At 35.2% G+C, this 21,023-nt stretch overlaps 1 protein-coding gene across 1 annotated transcript in view; it reads right to left on the bottom strand.

Moving 5' to 3' along the window:
• The window catches only part of LOC134743467 (acid sphingomyelinase-like phosphodiesterase 3a), an 89,251-nt gene extending 75,785 nt beyond the window's left edge, over positions 1 to 13,466 (bottom strand). Inside the window, exon 1 of the mRNA XM_063676910.1 lies at positions 13,349 to 13,466. The gene's annotated coding sequence lies outside the window, so the exon portion shown is untranslated. The remainder of the gene's footprint in view (positions 1 to 13,348) is intronic.
• Positions 13,467 to 21,023: the final 7,557 nt, after the last annotated feature.

The raw sequence follows: 21,023 nt of genomic DNA, 5'->3' as shown, positions 1-21,023 counted from the left end.
GTAGCGAATGGCTCGAAAAATGGAATCTTGAGCGTTGCGAGCGTTTCAAGGAACGAGGGTTAAACAAATTTTCACATCATAAATTTATTTATGATGTGAAAATTTGGGCCTCAGTTACTCTAAGTCCTATATTTAAGGCACACCTTAAATATAACAGGCCAATTCGAACTGTACACTGCCATCAAAATGATGCTCAACGATGTCATTTAGTTATCGTGCGTCTCGCTTGGGCCAATAAATATACAAGTACGAGTGTAATGCACAATATCTGAATGACGTCCTTTAGATGTCATTCTGATATCAGTGTACGTTCGAATTGGCCTGTAAATCGAGGCGATCGATACAAAAGTGATCATCATAATGTTTTACGAAGGTCGAAATTGTAAGCTGACAGCTAAAACGCATTAGTAGAACTATTATTACTCTTTTAAACATCGTATCTTAATGCATCGATACTGATCGAGCTTTGCTTTAAGTAGGAAATAAGTAATTTATTGCTTTATTTTGGTTACTGAAACTACTAGCGCAGGGGATAGCAAACCGAGGCCAGTTCGAACGTACACTGACATCAGAATGATGTGTGAATGATGTCATTTAGGTATAGTTAACGCTATCTCTACTGAGCTCGTTCACTTACGTACTAACAATGGCATTATGTTAAACAAAATGTTATGTCTTTTGTGCCTGAGCGCGTGGCCTTTGTGCCTGAGGCTCCCACACAATAGCCACGCGATCATGCACAAAGGCCACGCGCTCAGGCACAAAATAAATAATGGCTTTTGTTTAACAGAATGCCATTGTCAGTACAGGTAAGTGAACGAGCTCAGTAGATAGACCGCATACTATAGCATGCTTATCGCTCGCGCAAATATACGTAGGACAAGTCTTCTTCCTCGCGTTATCCCGGCATTATTGCCACGGCTCATGGGAGCCTGGGGTCCGCTTTGACAACTAAACAACAAACACAACACACGACACACAAACAACAACACAACGACAACGACGACGACAACGAGAGAGGTAGGACAAGTACGAACGAAATACACGACAGCTGAATAATATTTCGCGCATCTCGCGACCGAATGTGGCTTTGGAGGTTTTCCGTAAGGCGGATGAATACAGTGAATAGGGTGAATAACTGTGATTTTTCAGTCGAAACGAGTTTTCGCAAAGTTTCTTGCATCAAAGCTATGCATCTTCATACAGGTAGTAGAGTAGTCGTGTTTAACTTTTTGTGTTCATAGTGAGATATGCTTAAGGAAACGTCTATACCTAAGCAAAGAGGATATATTATATAGGACAGAGGAACTGTCATAGTTAATTTTGTAGCCACAGTAAATTCACTGCCATCTATCGGCACACGATTTAAACTAAAAATGAAGATGTATAAAAATCCATAAAATGCATTTACATATGGATAATTATTTCCATTTATTATTTTTATATGACTTTGACCCATTTTTTTTATTTTTTTTGACTGATATGCGTTAAAATTGTTAAATAACAAACGAAGCCGTCAACGCCATCTATTCGAGAATAGGCCAAAAGTGGTAAAAAGTGGTGGCGCCATCGGTTCGAGAATCAAAATTGATTTCCGAGGCACGTTTTTTCCTTAAGCTGTATCTATCTAATACGGAGTACCTAAGTAATATTACCAACATACCAATACGCTGTATTTCTGTGACTGTTTCTGTTTTACCTCCTTAATAAATAAATAATAAGATTTGCAATTGTCAATATGCTAGGCAGTAGAAGTAAAATATACTCAAAAAGTTCCTATTTAAGGTTTTGGTTTATCTTAAGGAACGAAGCCCTAAAATATTTTATGTAGTTAGCCATGTCGTGTGTAGGCCGTTTTTATTTTTCTCTTGAGGAAGGAAAATGGCAGATAATTCCGTTTGTGAAAGGTCAATGACTCTCACCTTAACTGTTCAAATACGCCCTCGTTATGAGTTTGCTCAAATTAATTATATGGTAATTTCAGCCGATCTAATTTGTCTAATTAATTCTAAAATTATTTTTGGAGGTCAATTCTAAATAAATTTACTTATATTTGATCTCATTTTAAAATCACTTGCCCATGCATCCTGGTCGTAATTATATTGATGTAAACAAAACGCGCTAAAAGAAATAACATATCAATATATCATTGATAGATTCACGCGCTAGGTAATCATTAATGCCCTACTTTCAGTTTCGGATTTGGCAGGTTATGGCATAAAAATCATATTCCGCCGAAGGTTCGGTGTCGGTCAAAACCCGGTGTTTTTTTTGCACCGAAACTGTATTTTCGTTAGTAATTAAACTACACACGACCAAAGGTTCAGTTTCGGTAGAAACAATCATTCCTCGTAGCATAAATTTGGTTTCGGCAGAACACAACATCATAAAAGTATGTAGTCTCAGACATCCATACATCCGCGAATTACGTAGTCAGTGTTGTGTGCAACCCATCATTTGACAATAATGCCGTAAACGAGGGTAGTTTCTCGCCCCCCCTGCCGCCACCGGCGCCCGCGCCGTCACAGGGCGCGGAGGGCTGCGGCCCGCAGTCTGCGCCGGTCCGTCACCGTCAACGCTAGCTCCTGATGACACTCCTCGGTACGGAATGAAACATGTCGAGCGTTTTTCGACTTAAAATACGTGAGTGACCCGTTATTAATATATTATAGACGCACGAGTGAACCTATAAGTTCCTTTTTTTTCCTTTTGAGTTACGGAACCCTAAAAAATGTTTACTTATATATAGACAAATTCCAGCATAAAAAATATCTAGTAATAACGTCTATTTGTCCTTTATATTTGCCAGCGATTGTACAACTCGCGTAAATAATATTTCCCACATTTTTATTTTATTTCGTACATTTCTCATGTCCCCGTGATTTAATTTGTCCAATGCCCGGGGCAGTATTAAATTTCCCGGGCTGGTATGTACTTCATTGGACGCTAACTAGGTTTGGTCACCACTATTTGCAATTGTCCACTGTGATAGGATTTTTATTGAAGCTCAAACATAAATAGAACGCGAAATGGTATTTGTTTTACTAGATTGTGGGTTAAACTGTTGTGGATTGTTGATATTAAATTGATTGCAGTTAGCGAAAATTCCGTTGCTTTTGAACTTTTATAAATTAGCGGCTTAAGTCTTTGTGGTATATTTTAATATATTTACACGCTTTTGTTACATCCTGTGTCTGATTTTGCGTAGTTGAAAAAATATATCTTTATTTAAGAATTACTTTAGTCAACAAATTTTCGAATCAAAATAAAATAACACAAATGCAACTTCTACATAAACTAATTCAAACACGAAAAGTAAACTTTAGTAAAAAAAAAACTCATTCTTTGCAAAAGGCACCTAGTACCGGACGGACTACATTTCGTACAAAATAATCTTCTGAACATTTTGGAATGTCCAGTAGTCCTGCACCTGGAGACTGTATCCAGTGTTGGTCATAGTCTAAACATACCACGGGTTTTTTCAACCAATGGCTGCTGTTTTTCCTCCTCTTTAACTTCGCTCTTCACTTGTTTATTTGGTTTCCCTCAGCTTTACCTTTTTAGGGTTCGGCACCCAAAGGGTAAAAACGGGATCCTATTACTAAGACTCCGCTGTCCGTCTGTCCGTCTGTCTGTCACCAGGCTGTATCTCACGAACCGTGATAGCTAGACAGTTGAAATTTTTACAGATGATGTATTTCTGTTGCCGCTATAACAACAAATACTAAAAAGTACGGAACCCTCGGTGGGTGAGTCCGACTCGCTCTTGTCCGGTTTTTTTCTTTATTTGTTAGCTTGCTTTTCTTTTATATATCCAAAATTCACTTCTTTCACACCGTCTTTTCAGATTTTTTTCTTCTCTTTTATATTTCCTTGCCCATTCTTCTATCTGGAACATCGTAGGTACAAAATACAACCGAAAAAAACATACTCACTGTCCGGCGTTACGGGACTACTAGTGTGTCCGGTACTAAGGGATAGGAAATCATTACAATTATTTATTGTGTACCTCAACTATATATTTCAATCACCTAAAAAAACTTTTATAGACTACAAAATTTGAGTGATTAGTGTTAATTAAAAATAAACACTAGGCTGAATCACTCACCCGAAACTTCGCAGCGCCTTCCCTACAAAAATGCTAAAAACGCCCCCACAGTCGGTTGCGCGCGTCATAAGCAATGTGCATCCCGTTTCTCGGCATTGGCACGTCCCCGCGCGCCACTTTTACTTATCCATGAATTGCTGCTGGTGTTGTTAGTTGCCGGACGTGTGACCGGTACTATATGCCGTCCGTGGTTACGGGACATCCCCCTACCTACTTGCGTAATTTGGCTAAGACTACAATAATGCCATCATAGAGCTGGATTGATAATCGGAAAGTAATCCAACTATATTATTAATCCAGCCTCAATGGGAAAACACAAACATAAGATCAATATTTGTTGTTTTTCTTGTTACTTGTCGTGATTGTTTCACCGGATGGTCTCACCGGAAGGTCAGCGCTGGAAGTCGCCAGCAACATGCTGAGGTGAGACCATTTCGTGGCACTTTTTCTTTATGTTTCTCTGTTCTGTATAACTTTCTATTTGTGTGTGCTAACGAATAAATTATTTCTATTATATTCTATTCTATTCTATATATAGAGCGACATAAGATAGTAAAAATTAAATAAAATGGAACTAAAACAAAACCATATTAATTAACAGTTTTGAACGATTCAAGCTCCCGATATTTCGACACAGTTACATGCACCTTGTTCACGGGTAACTGAAGATAGCGGGTGTCAAAGTTGTGTAGACCGCGCTCAGTCTACCCTCATTAGTGCGCGTCGGGTTCGCTTCCAACGTTACCACCGGTCGTATTCACACTAGAAAACAATACAAAAGGTAATCACGGTCCATATTCCGGTCAGTATAAGTCCATATTAAATTGTTGCCATGTTTAAGGATTTTACGTCAAAAATGTGACAGTTACGTAGGAAGTGGCGCTCTCAATAATTTTCTACAATTTCTTGTCGGACTATGAAGCGTGGTTGTGGATGACGTGTGGCTGGCCTTCACGTTGGGGCCTAACACATTGTTTAGTGTTTATTGCAAGTTTAGACATTTGCGACTTGCTGCTTGCGTTTAGTGACAAATATATAAACTCACAATAAGCACTTATCAATACAGCCACACTTAGCTATATTAACCATATTGAATTTTGACTAATTGGAAAAGCCTCAATAATAACTTGATAGACATTTGTCCCGCATAGGAAGTAGGTACAGTACTTACAGATGTAGAGCATTAGTTATTTACGATACAAGTGCGGAAAAGAGGAAATTCGAAACGAGTGGCGATAAATTAAAACACGACCGCAGGGAGTGTTTTAAATCGACACGAGTTGCGAATTACCTATTCGCACGTGTATCGTACAACGTTTTACAGTACATATAGTCCTTTAAACTTTCAACATATGCACGAAGTGCTCTTTACGCACTAGTGCGAGAAAGTAGCACCATATGTACTGTATAATTGTTTTCCATCGTATTTTATCGAAAACGTTCGTAATTGTCATGCTACTTCAGTCAATCTCAGTACTTATTGTACCGAGACTGACTGAAATAGCAAGACACGTAGGTACGTTTCTGTGAAAACACGATGGAAAATGATTATGCACTACATCAGTACCTACCTACAAAAGCGGGTATCAAAATAATATTTTTGGACAGTAACTAGCTTACGATCAAGAAATCGATTATTTATAAGAAGATTTAATCTAAAATTTGAGTTATTGGCCGTGGCTCACCTCACCTTAGGCTACATAATTATAGTTTAGTTACATTTCTGTGCACATAAATACCTTACACCAATAAAGACGAAAATTTAATTCGAAAACTTCATACCTACCGCACCTGGCTATATTTACCCTCTAGCAGCTTAAATACGCGTAAACAGAATCCCTTGCATAAACATTGTTTATGAATGTTAATAAGCGTAAACATTATAGTAAATATTCTTGGTTCGTCTTCATAAAGTCTCAAGGAAGATGTTGAGCCAACAGACTCGTGAACTGTGCATTATTATAGAACCCTTTATTCTTAAAGCTAAAATACTGGCCTAACAAAGAAACATTATAATTAAAAGGTTCACAATACTTATGTTTTACAAATGGGCATATAATATATGCCCATTCGTATATGTATATTTGTAGTGCTAAAAGATTGTATTTTTTCCTTACAACCCAGAAAAGTTTTTTAACAGCTCTGAATCTACCTCAACAACAAAGTTTTCAGATATCTCCCGTAAAGCTAATAATATTTTTTAGTAGAAAAAAAATATGAAAATAACTTACCCAATCCGAAGGTACCAAAGAGGTTTTGAAAAAAGTTGTAGAATATAGACGAGGCAAGTCTAGCTAGCCCTCACTACTTAATAGTTAATAGCTTACTTTTCACTTGCAAGTTGGTCCAAGCACTTTTCAAAAGCGCTTGAACCAACTTCACGGATTAAGTAAGCAGATTTTTTTACCGGCCTTCATGTTCTTATTTGTAATGTTAAAACTGTATTTACTTAGACGGATGCTTAAATTAAAATTAAATTAAATATTCGTTTATTTCAGGCCTGGGGCCCATAAAAATGTTGTTAAAATGTTGTTGTGTGTTGTTGTGTTGTGTTGTTGTTGTTGTGTGCTTAACTAGGCGACATTAAAAATGGAAAGACTACTTTTAATAACAATTTAGTCATAAGTCAAAGTTAGTCTTAAGAAAAAATCGCAATAACACTTAAGTTTAAGTTTATTAAATGTGCTTACTTATGTGTATATTGTGGTTTTTATTGTTTTTTTTTTCTATAAAGTCATACGATAAAAATAACACCTTTAAAAAAGGCTTGATAGAACATTTTCTCCCAACTTACAAATTATCAGAGCTGATTTTAATTAAACAAATGACTACTTGGGACAAGCAATTTCCTCAAAAAGTAATTTAGTAGGTATTAAACAACCCTTTCCAAAACACTTAAGATTATTGTGAAGTTTAAGGTACTGTTAGATCATTTCAAGTTTGTAACTAAGTGAAATTTTAGTTAAGATGATGTAGCTAATAACTCCTTTATTCATAAAACTTTACGGGCCTGATTTAGTAAAATTATGTTTTATCCCTTTCTTACAAATACATAAGTTAAAATGACAGATAAAGACAAACGATTCATAGCTAATTCAGGTCAGTAACGCGTTTATGAATAACGCCATAAGTTGATAACTAAGTTCGTCCTCGAAAGAACATATTCTGCTTCAGAGTATTGTCTTTATCTAATTTAAAATAATTAAAAGGGGCTCAAAAGTAAATTAAATGCAATGGATTACCTTGACTACTAGTTCGTGAAATTATGTTTTATCCCTTTCTTACAAATACATAAGTCAAAATGACAGATAAAGACAAACGATTCATAGCTAATTCAGGTCAGTAACGCGTTTATGAATAACGCCATAATTTAATAACTAAGTTCGTCCTCGAAAGAACATATTCTGCTTCAGAGTATTGTCTTTATCTAATTTAAAATAATTAAAAGGGGCTCAAAAGTAAATTAAATGCAATGGATTACCTTGACTACTAGTTCGTGAAATTATGTTTTATCCCTTTCTTACAAATACATAAGTTAAAATGACAGATAAAGACAAACGATTCATAGCTAATTTAGGTCAGTAACTGACAGATAAAGACAAACGATTCATAGCTAATTCAGGTCAGTAACGCGTTTATGAATAACGCCATAGTTTAATAACTAAGTTCGTCCTAGAAAGAACATATTCTGCTTCAGAGTATTGTCTTTATCTAATTTAAAATAAGTAAAAGGGGCTCAAAAATAAATTAAATGCAATGGCCTTGACTACTAGTTCGTGAAAATAAAACTATGTAAACGAATTTTATCGCATATAATGAATTTAGAATAAATCCCGACGTTTTGTGTGTGGTCAACGGGTAACTGAAAAAAATATATTCACCTCTGTAAAAATTACAATGTGCAAAACTACCTACATACAGAGATATTTAACAAAAAATACACATTTTAAGACTAGTTATACATACAAAATAGCCTTCTTTACAAGATTTGTTTCGTGTATCAGTTGTACTTCAGTGAAAGAAAACATTTGTAAACGAATTTTAGTGATTTTAATATTCCCAATCCCAATTAAAAACCTTATGGATTGATTTTAATTTTGTCGGCTATTTTTTTTTGTTAAAATTGAGCTGTTTCAAAGAGCTTTTTATTCTGAGCGCAATAATTACAAACACAAAACACATAAAAAAAACCGTTGGTTTTTACCATTCGTTTTCGTTCGTAACTCAGATGAAGACTTCTTAGTACCTAATTATAGTGAAATTGCCATTATATTGTATAAAATGGTGAACTTTATCCACTAAATTTTGTCAATATCTGACGAAAAAAAAAATCGTCACCAAAATAAAAATCGTCACTTTTTTATATAAACTGATCAGCGATTGGCCCTAGTCACACCTGATGGAAAGTGAAGACAGGGCCTAAGATGGAGCTCACCGATTCAGTAACAGCCTATTCACTCTTGTTTTAAAGAGACCGAGGTCATATTGTAAAGAGGTAAAGCTTGTGCCCAGCATTGGGATATTTGCTGGTAAAGTTGAAGTGATGATATGTACTCTCTCTCTCACATTTGAAGTCGCTCAACAAACCCAATTATTTATTCTGCAGCCTTATTTACAAAATATCTTCCAGGTTGACACTCAACACTCCTGAAGGTATAAAATCCCGGGTGCGTGTGACATATTCTATGCCGCGTACCTATTCCCATGACTTACGTAGCTTAGGTAAGCCAGACACCTAACAACCAAACCAGTGAAATTCATATCCATACTATCCATACTAATCCATACTAATCCATACTAATATTATAAATGCGAAAGTCTGTCTGTCTGTCTGTCTTTCTGTCTGTGTGTTTCCTCTTCACGCTTAAACCGCTGAACCGATTTAGATGAAATTTGGCATAGAGATAGGTTGACATAGAATAGTTTTTATCCCGAAAATCATCCCTTAAGAAAGTAAAAAGCGGGGTAGAATTGAGATAATTAACGAAGTGCCTGCTAATTTGTGTGCATAATATGCACAAATTTAGATTGCTATGAGAATTTTTCCAGGCGCTATTCTTACTCTAGCTGCGGTTACTAAGTCCAAGCAGACGAAGTCGCGGGCAAAAGCTAGTTAAATATATTAATAACGGGTCACTCGCGTATTTTAAGTCGAAAAATGCTCGACACGAGTGAGTGATGATACGTGAGTGACCCGTTATTAATATATTTAATATGTGTCGTTTTCAAGCAAAAGGTACCACATTGTCGCTTGCCATAAGGAGGCTCTGACGGGCTTTTCGTATAAAGATAAAAGCAATTTTGGTCTTTATTGTAAGTGACAATGTGGTACCTTTTGATTGAAAACGTCACATATGTCTGTTCATCCTAAAGGATCCGAGCGTAACATCCGAGAATGGACCGGGATTAAAAGGATGGCTGAACTCTCTCGCCTCGCCAAGGACAAACAAAAATATGCGGAGCTGACTGCTAAATTTAACTAGTTTTTTTAAATAATAACTTTCGAAACTACTGTTATTTTTAATTTAGGTACTTTTCACGTTGACATTATTTTCTTAATTAATTTGTCTTATACTGACATTTTTAATGATATTATTTTATATATTTTTTTACTTTTTACTTGTTGACATTTTTCTTTATTATTTTCAATTGATTATATAATTTTGGAAACTTCTACTTTTTATTTTTATTTGATTAAGTATTATTAATTATTTTTTAATTGGTGGCTATGGTGGCTGTGTTTTGTAATATTTTTTGTGTGCATGTTAGTTTTAAGATTTCAAACACAATGTAATATTGTTATGAATAAAGTTATGATGATGATGAGTTGGAGAGGCACCTGAAGAAGAAGATCCTAAAGGATGATCGAACGCTAGAACGGTCCGGGACCGGACGGAGGCTTCCGACTTTCAATGTTTCATTTATTCCACTCGCTGATTTTTAGATTCCTTGTGCTTAGTAAGCCATGGGAATAACACTCGCATTTCCAGAGGTGCCGCCTAAGCCCCGTGACATATTTTACACATACTTATTTGCTCGTTGTCTAGCGAAAAATCACTCCTAACGAAGAATTGGAGGGAAATGTGAGTGAAAATAAACATATATTGTGTACTAAGTGCCTTGGAAATTGCCTTTATAAAGGGCACGATATTTAAGTACCTATATGATTTTAAGATAGGTTGGTTTGCGTTATAAATACTTATGAAGGCGGAGCATTTACCACATCAATTTGTTTTAGCGAGTTCCTGATATTTTGGCATAGTTGCAAAATAGTGTTCAGAGGTGGAGGTTTTTTTACAGAACATTTCAATTTTATTTCACCATGTAGGTATACAAAGATACCCTTATGTCCGTACATTTTTAAATACTTGACGGATAATTAATTATAAAAACCTTAATTATAAAAACCCAATATACGTATATTAAATACGTACATCAAAATAAAAAATACCAGTAATGCATGTTTATTTAATTAAGCTTTTTTAATTGAATTAAGTAAACTTTATATTATAAGAAAATTGTTTATCCAAAATCCGATCGCTCTCTAAAAATTGTGTCACATATATTGTAACTAGCCCTAGCACAGGCCCCGGTCTTTTTGGGCTGTTACTGCACACTAATATGTCTTTAAATGCTGGCTTAAATTAAAATGTATAATTAGAAATAGTGAAAAGTTTGTTGTATATATTTAATGAATAAAAAATATAAATATAAAATATATAAAAATACAATTATCCAATTATTATTTTAAGAGCATCGGGTAGACCTCCGGCTTCCTGGTGGTCCACTGTCAAAAGAGACCTGAAGACGCAAAACATCCCACCACTGACAACACGGGACAGATTGTCCTGGCGCAGATGCACAAGAAGGCCGGACCTCAAATGAAGTTGGGAAAAGGGCAGGATGATGATGATGATACAATTATCCCATACATCTTTTTCTTCCAAATAATCTGACACTATCTGACACTATGACGACCGGTCTGGCCTAGTGGGTAGTGACCCAGCTTGTAAAGCCGATGGTCCAGGGTTGGAATCCATCGCATTTATTTGTGTGATGAGCACAGATATTTGTTCCTGAGTCATGGGTGTTTTATATCTATTTAAGTATTTATATATTATATATATCGTTGTCTGAGTACCTATAACTCAAGCCTCCTTGGGCTTGCCGTTGGGACTTAGTCAATCTGTGTAAGAATGTCCTATAATATTTATTTATTATTATTTATTTATTTATTTATTTACTATAGTACGATTTATCTATTAATTTACGTTTGATAATTTTCTTAAATTTATAATCTGGCCAATTTATTATACGATAGGAATTTTGTTGTAGAAATGTACTTCTCGTCCAATAAATGATTTTCGAGCTTTAAATTAGCAAGTCGTAAGTCGTAATCATGATTCGGCATCAAAAGTAACGGATAAATGTCAAAAGTACCTACCATTATCTAATAAGTTAACAAAAAGAGATATGCCACTCTATGTAGAACAATTAGTCTGAATTGTCTGAAAGATACTCTTGAACACGAACTGTAGAAATAATTGATGTATAAGATTGTTATACATGTTTTATTTGTACTCGACCTCGACAGAATAATGGGAAAACATTTTTTCTTTCTAAGAATTTGTTGTATGTAGTACTAACTATACTACTTGGTAAGTTATTTTGATACAGTTTCAGAACGCAAAATACTGTGTCGATTTATCAATTCATATGTGATACTAGACTTATATTGACTGGGATATAGACCTACCTACCTACCTATTATTACCTTTTGTATTATTTGTGAGCTCCCGATACACCCGTGAACATGATGCATGTAACTGCGTCGAAATATCGGAAGCTCACAAATAATACAAAAGGTAATCACGGTCTATATCCCGGTCAATATAAGTCTAGTGAAACTAACCGTGAATCTTTCAAAACTCTAATATGTGATAGTTCATAGCGATTTTCAGTGCTATTTATACTTTGCTAAATAACTTTGTCATGTATTTGGGATTTAAAAAGGATATATTATGTAACTAAAACACATGAAACAAAAATAAGCCGCAAAACAGAACTTTTCCCATTTCAATTCGCCTGATAAAACATTTCAAAATCCCGTGAGAAAAACGCAATAAAGGACGACGCGCACCATTAGTTCAGTGGCCAACCTTCAAACTGACAAAGTTACGTCCACTTTACTTTTCACTTGGCAACAAAAAGAACTTTCCGCCCGCTTACGAGGGATAGAGGTTACCTCTTTGAAGTTACAAACCTCAACAATGCTTGAGCTTTTGAAGAATTTGAATTTAGGTTAATATTAGGTGTATTTTGTTGTTGAAATCATTTTGCGGAAAATTGTTTCGGGATAAGTGTTTTTAACTAACAATCATGAAAACTAGTAGGTTGTAGTGTGGGCGTTTCATTCATGTGTGAAGGTAACATAAGCTTAAAGTTCTGTCTAACGCCGATAACTAATGTCAACGAAATGACAAAGGTAAACAATAATTATTCCATTAAGGTACGCTTCAATTTCTGGGGCTGGTCCTTACCAGCCCACCTAACAACACTATAACTATAAACTCCATTTTCATAAAAATAAAGAATCAGTAAGTAAATATTATGCGAAGTATATACATATCTTAAAATACATAATCAGCACATGAAGTGGGTAGCTAGGTGTATTTTGCTAAAAGGCATCTAGGATTTTGTAAAAGATTTCAGGAGTATTGTTGCCTGAGCGTTTAGATGAATTTTATCATTCAATAGGCTTCACTTCTATTCAGAGTATTGTTCAATTTAGAACCACTTTCTGAGAAAAATCTTCAATTTATGAAAGCTTCTAACAAAAGAATTGATTTGACTATTTCATTAATTAAGTAATTTACTTTTCAAGAGGTTTGAAGACGTGGATTAAGATAATTTTGATAAAACCAATTTAATTTACTTATCAATATGTATTTTTTGTCTTTATAATGTGCTTTATTTGAAATACATTCACAGCGAAAATAATAATTCTTTATTGCTAAGGATAAATTATTAGGGTTGCCGCATAAACAACATTTTTATTACATTTCAAAGCATGTGATAATTTACTACCTTAGACCTTTTTCATACGAATTTAATGGGTTTATACAAAACCCTATTAAAACATCAAAACCTCAAACAGAATCCACTTCGCGCAACCACATTTGTATTCCTTCCAATCATCACCTTAATCAAAAAACAACATTAAAGGCAAAGGGAACTCACGAATTACGTATTCCATCTGCGTAAAGTCAAATCTTGTACACCATAAAACCAACACCGTTCACGATCGTATCACTCGCGCGCGCTGCGACGCGTCCACACCGCAAGGCGGCCTGCGGGCGAATGCTGGCAGGTGTGAGCGGTAGGTTGTTTATAGGGACAGGGACGATATTAATTAGGTATTGTTGAAGTGATGTGTTTAATGCTTATTGTGAAATACCTTTTGATTTATATGGCTGTTCGCAAATATAATTAGACATCTATTTTTAGAGTAAAAACAGGACCCTATTATTACGGTTCCGTACCCGTAGGGGGGGGAATTCATAAAAAATATTGTGGAAGGGAAAGTAGAAGGAAGGCGGAAGAGAGGGAGACCAAGAAGAACATACATGGACCAACTAAAGGAAAAGATAAACGTCGTGACGTATCAGGCGGTCAAACGAAAGGCTCAGGAAAGAGATACATGGAAATTGCTCCACCGACAAGGCTCTTAAATTAATGATGATGATGACCCGTAGGGTAAAAACGGGACCCTGTTATTAAGCTTCTACTGTCCGTCTGTCTGTCACTAGGCTGTATCTCATGAACTGTGATAGCTAGACAGTTGAAATTTTCACAGATGATGTATTTCTGTTGCCGCTGTAACAACAAATACTAAAAAGTACGGAACCCTCGGTGGGCGGGGGTAAATAATAAAAACTTGTCCGGTTTTTATTATTGATTAAGCGTTGTTGTATAGGCTTGTAGGCGAATGCTAGATGTGGGCGAATGGAGATGGAGAGGTTGGCAGGTGTTTATAGGAAGACAATATTAATTAGGTATTGTGATGGATGTGATGCGTATAATGCTTATTGTAAAACACCTTTTGGTTAAGATGGTTTATGGCTGGTTAAAATATCCATTGAATATTCGAATGCTTGTGGGAGAAGATATAAATAAAGTTTTGATTGATTACCTCTTGATTCTGGCTTATGGCTGGTTTAAGATAAATACCATTTGATATTATTTGATAATTGATACGCACTGTTCAAAAGGCTTGTAGGTGAATGAAAATGACAGATGAGACTCAGTAGAAAATGTATAAACTCATACTAAACACTAATCAACATGTAAATAGGCCCTAAGGCAAGTGTACACGCTCGTAGGAAAAGCTATTTTCGGCACTCAAGATCAGTTTTATGATAGCGGGATTCTTAGGTTTCTCTTAGAATCTTAATTTAGTTCTCACGTTTTTAAATTCTCATCGGTGAATAAAGGATGACTCACGTTAGACCGGGCCGTGCCCGGGCCGGAGCTTCCGGCGCTTACTTTTCTATGACATGACAGGTAATCAAATGGAGTTATTTAGAATAGGTCATTGAGAAAGTTACTAAATTTAAGTTCAGGAATGCATCTTTGAAATTAACGGAAAAAAACACGGTGTGTACAAAACACCTCTTGACGTTATGTTTATTGATTAGGAGAGTTTATTTATGTCCCGTTATACATACCTACTCGTAATATCAAATGATAATATTTGATAGTCAGAAAAAAATTATCAAAATATTGTTATTAGCATAAAGCTGTATTACTGCTGAAAAATTATCTGAATTTATTTTGTAAAAGTTTATTACGTATGTAATAATTACGTGTTTTTTTAATAAACTTGATATTGAAGCTTAATTGAAATAAAATATCATACGAGAAAGATATGCTACGCTCGTCTTAGCAAGTGCTACAGCGTTAGGTACTCGTAGCTACGAGCCGTCGTAGCATCAAAACAATGTTTGTAGCGTAACAATCTTTTCATTTCTCATGCTCTGAAAGAGGGTCATTGTTGTTCTAAAAGGTGCGCAGAAAATGATACGTGTCTGCACTAGAGCATTTTACGTTCGAAGTACGACTTTTTTAATTTTTTTACGATACGCAATTGAAATTTGAGTTTAAATGGATTTGTAATAAATTTTTCATTTTGATATTTGACTCTCCATTCCATAAATAACGATACTTTTGTCTGAATTGTTAATTGAAAGTACCCTCAAGAAATACTATAAAAATGTATACTTAGTCATGTTTTAAAAAAAATGCATGCATTTTACTTTCCTCGTATTCGAAATGAAAAGTAGAGTGTTTAACTCGGGTGAAAGGCATCATTTCTGCCTCGGACTATTGGCGCTCTCACTGCATTCGAGCGCCAAAATACCTCGGCAGAAATGAGTGCCTTTCGTCCCTTGGTTAACAATCTACTATTTACTGGCTGAAGATAACAAAATTATGCTTTGTTCAAATATTTTACTGGGAGTTCTTTTAGTTTAATTTAATTTATTAATTTCATAATAACAAATGACAGTATAAATTATTCCATTTATTTGAAATACATTTATTTGTTAGAATGCAGGTCAAAAGGTACAAAAAGGGTAAATACATCATTCCGAATACATTCTGCTACATACTGTAAAATGGGGTGAGTAGGGTTAGCGGGGAGAGTTGGGTTATCCAAATTGGGAGAGAAGGATGAAAAGGGGGTTTGAAGATGGGTTTTTAAGGCTACTGCTACAAAAATAATGTATTCCAATTTAAAATGGATCTATAGTAATACTCATAATAAAAAAAAATCGATCCGAAAATCTTGCAAAACCTTTGTATGAAAACCCATCTCACCCCAATTACGAGGGACTACGTAAAAATAAAATGTTATCGAGGTTTGAATGTCAGTTTTGCTCCTACTCACCCCATTTTACGGTAATGGCATGCAGAATTATTTACGCTTAATTCTAGGAGCAGTTAAATATTAAACATTAATTCAGTCTAGGTGTGCGTCAATTATATTAACACATTCAGTGCCAGCGCGTGCTACGCGCTACGAGCGTAGCCGATAACATGCTAAAGCTCGTAATGTATATGAAAAACAGCGACTACGAATAGATCACCAGACTATGGCACTGAATGTGTTTAAACATAGAGTAACTTATACTAGAGCGGTACTGTCATAGTAAATTTTGTAACCCCATTAAATTCACTGCCATCTGTCGACACACTTTAAAACTAAAAATAAATATTTATAAAAATACGATATAATGTATTTAAATATGGATAAATGATTTTTTTTATTTGCATTAATTATTTTCATGATTTTGACCAATGTTCTTTCACTGATATGCGTTAAAATTGTTAAATAACAAACGAAACCGTCAACGCCATCTATACGCCAGTAGGCCAAAGCTAGTAGCGCCCTCTGAACGAGAATCAAATTTTCTTGATTTTCGAGGCACGTTTTTTCCTAAGACTGTATCCATCTATTACGGAGTTATATCTATCTTTGGTTTAAACAAATGTCAAAAAAGAAGTACAAAAAATACATTTAACATGCAATGTTATCATATTAAAAATCAAAACAGAAAACGTAGGTAAGTAAAGTTAGACCAATGCATAATAATAAGAATTTAGTAAATATAAAACGTTGATTGGAATACTCATCGACTAGTAATAGTTTAAAAATGTTTATTAATTGCATAATACTCGTATTGTTTATTTAAACACCAGCCACCACGTTAACCTAAGTACCCCTATGTGAATTTTATGATATGAAAGGGTACCTATTTCACAACTACCGTCAAATTAAGGATTAAATAGAAAATAAATAAATTTATTCGGACTTTCCTTCGTATATGATGTTTATTTCGGTTTATAGTTTAATTAGTGTGTCTACTTGAAAAACACAAATTAAAATAATTATTTACATATAAAGTAATTTAATTTGTTCATAGAGATCTAAACTAAACGTCCGTGAGACGCGCGTCAATCACCAAGACATCACACCATGTTTTTATACAATGAATGAATTTATAGAATCTTATAACGATGAATAAAATGTGTTGTCCTTATTTCTTTAACATGAACAATATGTTTGAAATTTGTAATATAATGTTGTATTAACTTAATTTTTTAATCATGGCATGTTTGTAAATATTTTAAATACCTATAGTTGTTAGTCTGTATAGTTAAGGCATTAAAAAAAAAGTTTTTGCATGCTTATTATTAGCTAAGTGTGTGATCTAATTTTACATATTATGACCATGAATGTTACCACACTTAATGCAAATAAATATATTTCATTTCATTTCATTTCATCAAGGTCATATCAAAACCAGTTCAAAACCAAGTTGTTAAATGTGAATCAGGCTCTGTCTGTCACGTGGCCTATATTTGTAATGGTTACGAATCGCGTACAAATGTAAGGGTTTGATTGAAACCATTCAATTGGCATCGGCGACCGAATCGTTGCCATTATATCTTATTTATCGACGATTGGAACTTTTTATGGCGTTCTCGTACCTGTTTACTTAGACTATTATGTTTTCACCTTACAGAAAAATGAGAAAAATATATCTCGAATTAGGGAAGACCAAGGAGAGTTGACACAAATTTTACTTCTTCGGTCATAACTCTGTTGTATATCAAGCTAGATTTACTAAGTCTGTATCATCTGATAGCAAATTTAATAACCATTTACCACCCAAAAAAGTAACACCATATTATACTTGGGACTATTTAAAAACATTAGTTTTCCGTATCAATCCGATCTGTGTCAATTCTCCTAATAACGATGTAAATTGAAGCATTACTGATAACTCGACTACTTGACGCTAGATGTCGTCTACGAAAATAATAGTCGTTTTGGTTTTGTGTTCATCACACAAATAAATGCCCTTACCGGGATTCGAACCCAAGACCATCAGCTTCACAGGCAGGGTCACTACCCACTAGGCCAGACTGGTCGTCAAACTCTATGCTTATTACTTATCTATGCCAAGGCATCATGCTTACTGTTGCTACAACAAAAAATGCATCTAATTAGAAAATATTTCTTTGTTTAAAAATTACCCCATTTTCGAAGTTACCCCAATATACCACACCTTACATTGGGAGTTGGTTATATAAGTCATACTAAACAAGATATCTACAGAGAAGAGATAATAATGGTTTACTAATGTGTTTATTAGAATTTTGTATTGTATAATATTACTGGGTAGAAATACTTTTGGCATACTGCTTTTTACGGTTCCGTACCCAAAGGGTAAAAACGAGACCCTATTACTAAGACTCCGCTGTCCGTTTGTCCGTCTGTCTGTCACCAGACTGTATCTCATGAACCGTGATAGCTAGACAGTTGAAATTTTCACAGATGATGTATCTCTGTTGCCGCTATAACAACAAATACTAAAAAGTGCGGAACCCTCGGTGGGCGAGTCCGACTCGCACTTGGCCGGTTTTTGCATAATATTACTTCGCAGAATTTCTTTTCGTATATTGTTATTTGGCAGAAAACCCCAACGGGTTGGGTTAGGGTTTTCTGCCAATATTATGCGAAATGATTGTTATGGCAAGTATATATTATTATTTATGCGATCTGTGTTATGCGAAGTGTATTTCTGACAAATAATATTCTGCCAGATGAGGGTAACCCGATAATAATATATGATACTAACGCTGAATTTCTTAAAAAAAGATCATCTGCATTATACATTTCGCCAAATCATATGCCAATGTTTTCTTTCGAAAAAACTATTTTTTATCGATTTTAGAGATGGCCTCATAGCAAACTTTTTTTTTAAATTACAGCCTACCTACATCTCCCAATGGTTGTCTGGAAGAGATCGCTCTTTAGAGATACACCTTTTATCTGCTTCTATATTTAATCAATTGTTTTTCTTTAAGCTGTATCTTTGCTTCAGGTGTGCCAATAAAGAGTTATTCTATCTATCTATAATTTCAGAATGTACTAGTGTCATTGATTTCAAGATCTTAACAACTACAAACAAACTAAAGTAAAAAAGATAATTCAGAATCTAACTTTAGGGCCTTGTTAAGGGTAAACGTGAAAAAATTATTACTTGAAGAGCAAAACAAATCCAAACAACTCCCAAATTATAACTTCAACAAAAATCCGATCACAAGTGCTAGGTAAATCAACTATCGGGGACTCCAGATCAGTCCCTGAATTACTACAATTTCAGTCAATTCAGATACAACCTTGTATCACTAAGAGACCATAACAAAATCTAACAATTTAAAAGTGCTTGTTGCTAGGCCTATTTGAATAAAGATTATATTGACTTGACTTGACTTGTAACAATTTAAACTCTCGCGTTTTGTACACATAATTAATGTCATGACCGGGTCTAACGCGATTAAATTTCATTATTTTACCTTTTTTCCGACGTTTCAACTAGGTTGCACTAGCTGTGGTCACGGAAGACTGACGTCCCGGCAAATGTCAATTGAGATATTGGTAAACAACACTAAACTACCCGACATTAGTTTATATAGGTACATAATAACAGAATCTGTTCAACGCTCGATCAGATCAGCAACGTTTATCAAGGAATTTGGCAGTGACATCGCCCGCGTCAACGCTGCAGCTATAAAGGTTGTATTCCGATAGCAACTGTAGCTGCACTTACTGTTGCATCATTACCGGTACGGCGTTGATGAAGCCCGTTGTATCTGATTAAATCGATGACGTTCACCGCCGCATTACTGCGGCGATTAAGACATTAAATACGTCAATCAAGGGTTGATGCCATCGAATGTCAACTGCAGGTGCATTACTTTTGCGGCGTCGTTGTTTCTGTCGCTGTATCTGTCAATTTCCTTGATAAACGGAATGAACGTCACAATAGCGGCAGTAATGCAGCTGCAGTTGATATCCGAATCATTACGTTGCAAAAGTAAAGGTGACAGCGTTACTAACTGTTGCGATGTCACTGCGGCAACGTGGACGCGGGCGCTGTCCCAGTTAATATCCTTGATAAAATTAGTGATGTATTGAACGTTCTAATCGCGGCAGTAATGCGGCAACTAACTTACTCGTATTTTTTTTTTATTAAGGAAATTATCAGTGGTAAAGCCTGCGTATTCACGGCAGAAGTATGCGGCGGAATGTTGCTGTGGTCGCAAACGAAACCTTAAGCATTCAGCTGAAGTTAAGCTCCACTTAAATTTGTTTGTAACTTGTGTGCTCTTCAGGCACGTCCGTTATTAAAAAACAGCTCACGTAGAATTAAATAGAAACAAATTACTTTCCCCCGAATTTCATTGCAAAATCGCGGGTCTTCAAAAGTATTTGTGATTGTGGTATACAATTTTGAAGGAATATAAATTTCGGGGTCATTCTTTTGTTTGCGAAAAGGAAGCGGGCTTGATGAGTTCTGGCGAGAAAAGGCGATTTGATATTTAAGTGTTTTAGTAAATGTGTAATGATTTGCGATGGCGAGAGGAAATTTTGTACAAAATATTCTATTCGGAGGCAAATGGTGTTACAATATAAATAAAATATACAAATTGCACACAATTTCAGGTGACATCCGGCTGACAACCTGCAGTAATGTTACTGTTGCGGAGTAAATTATGACGTTCGGATGGCAATTTAACACTTCAACCTCTCGCGTTTTGAACACATATTTGATTATATGTTCAATTCGTCACTCATTTTATCAAGTTAACCGCATTAATGTCGCCACACTAATGCACTGCCGTGTCAGACGTATCTATGCTATCTCAAAAAACACAGTTTTGAGTAAATCGACTTTAAAGTTTTTGGTGAGCGTGAAAACTAATAAACTCATACATTTCGTGAGTTTATTGAGTAGAGTCATTTTTCATTATGTTTTGTGTTTCAATAGACGTGATATTTCTT

The sequence above is a fragment of the Cydia strobilella genome, chromosome 8, assembly GCF_947568885.1.
Source record: "Cydia strobilella chromosome 8, ilCydStro3.1, whole genome shotgun sequence".
Classification (NCBI taxonomy): domain Eukaryota; kingdom Metazoa; phylum Arthropoda; class Insecta; order Lepidoptera; family Tortricidae; genus Cydia; species Cydia strobilella.
This window is presented reverse-complemented; position numbering and strand designations above follow the sequence as displayed.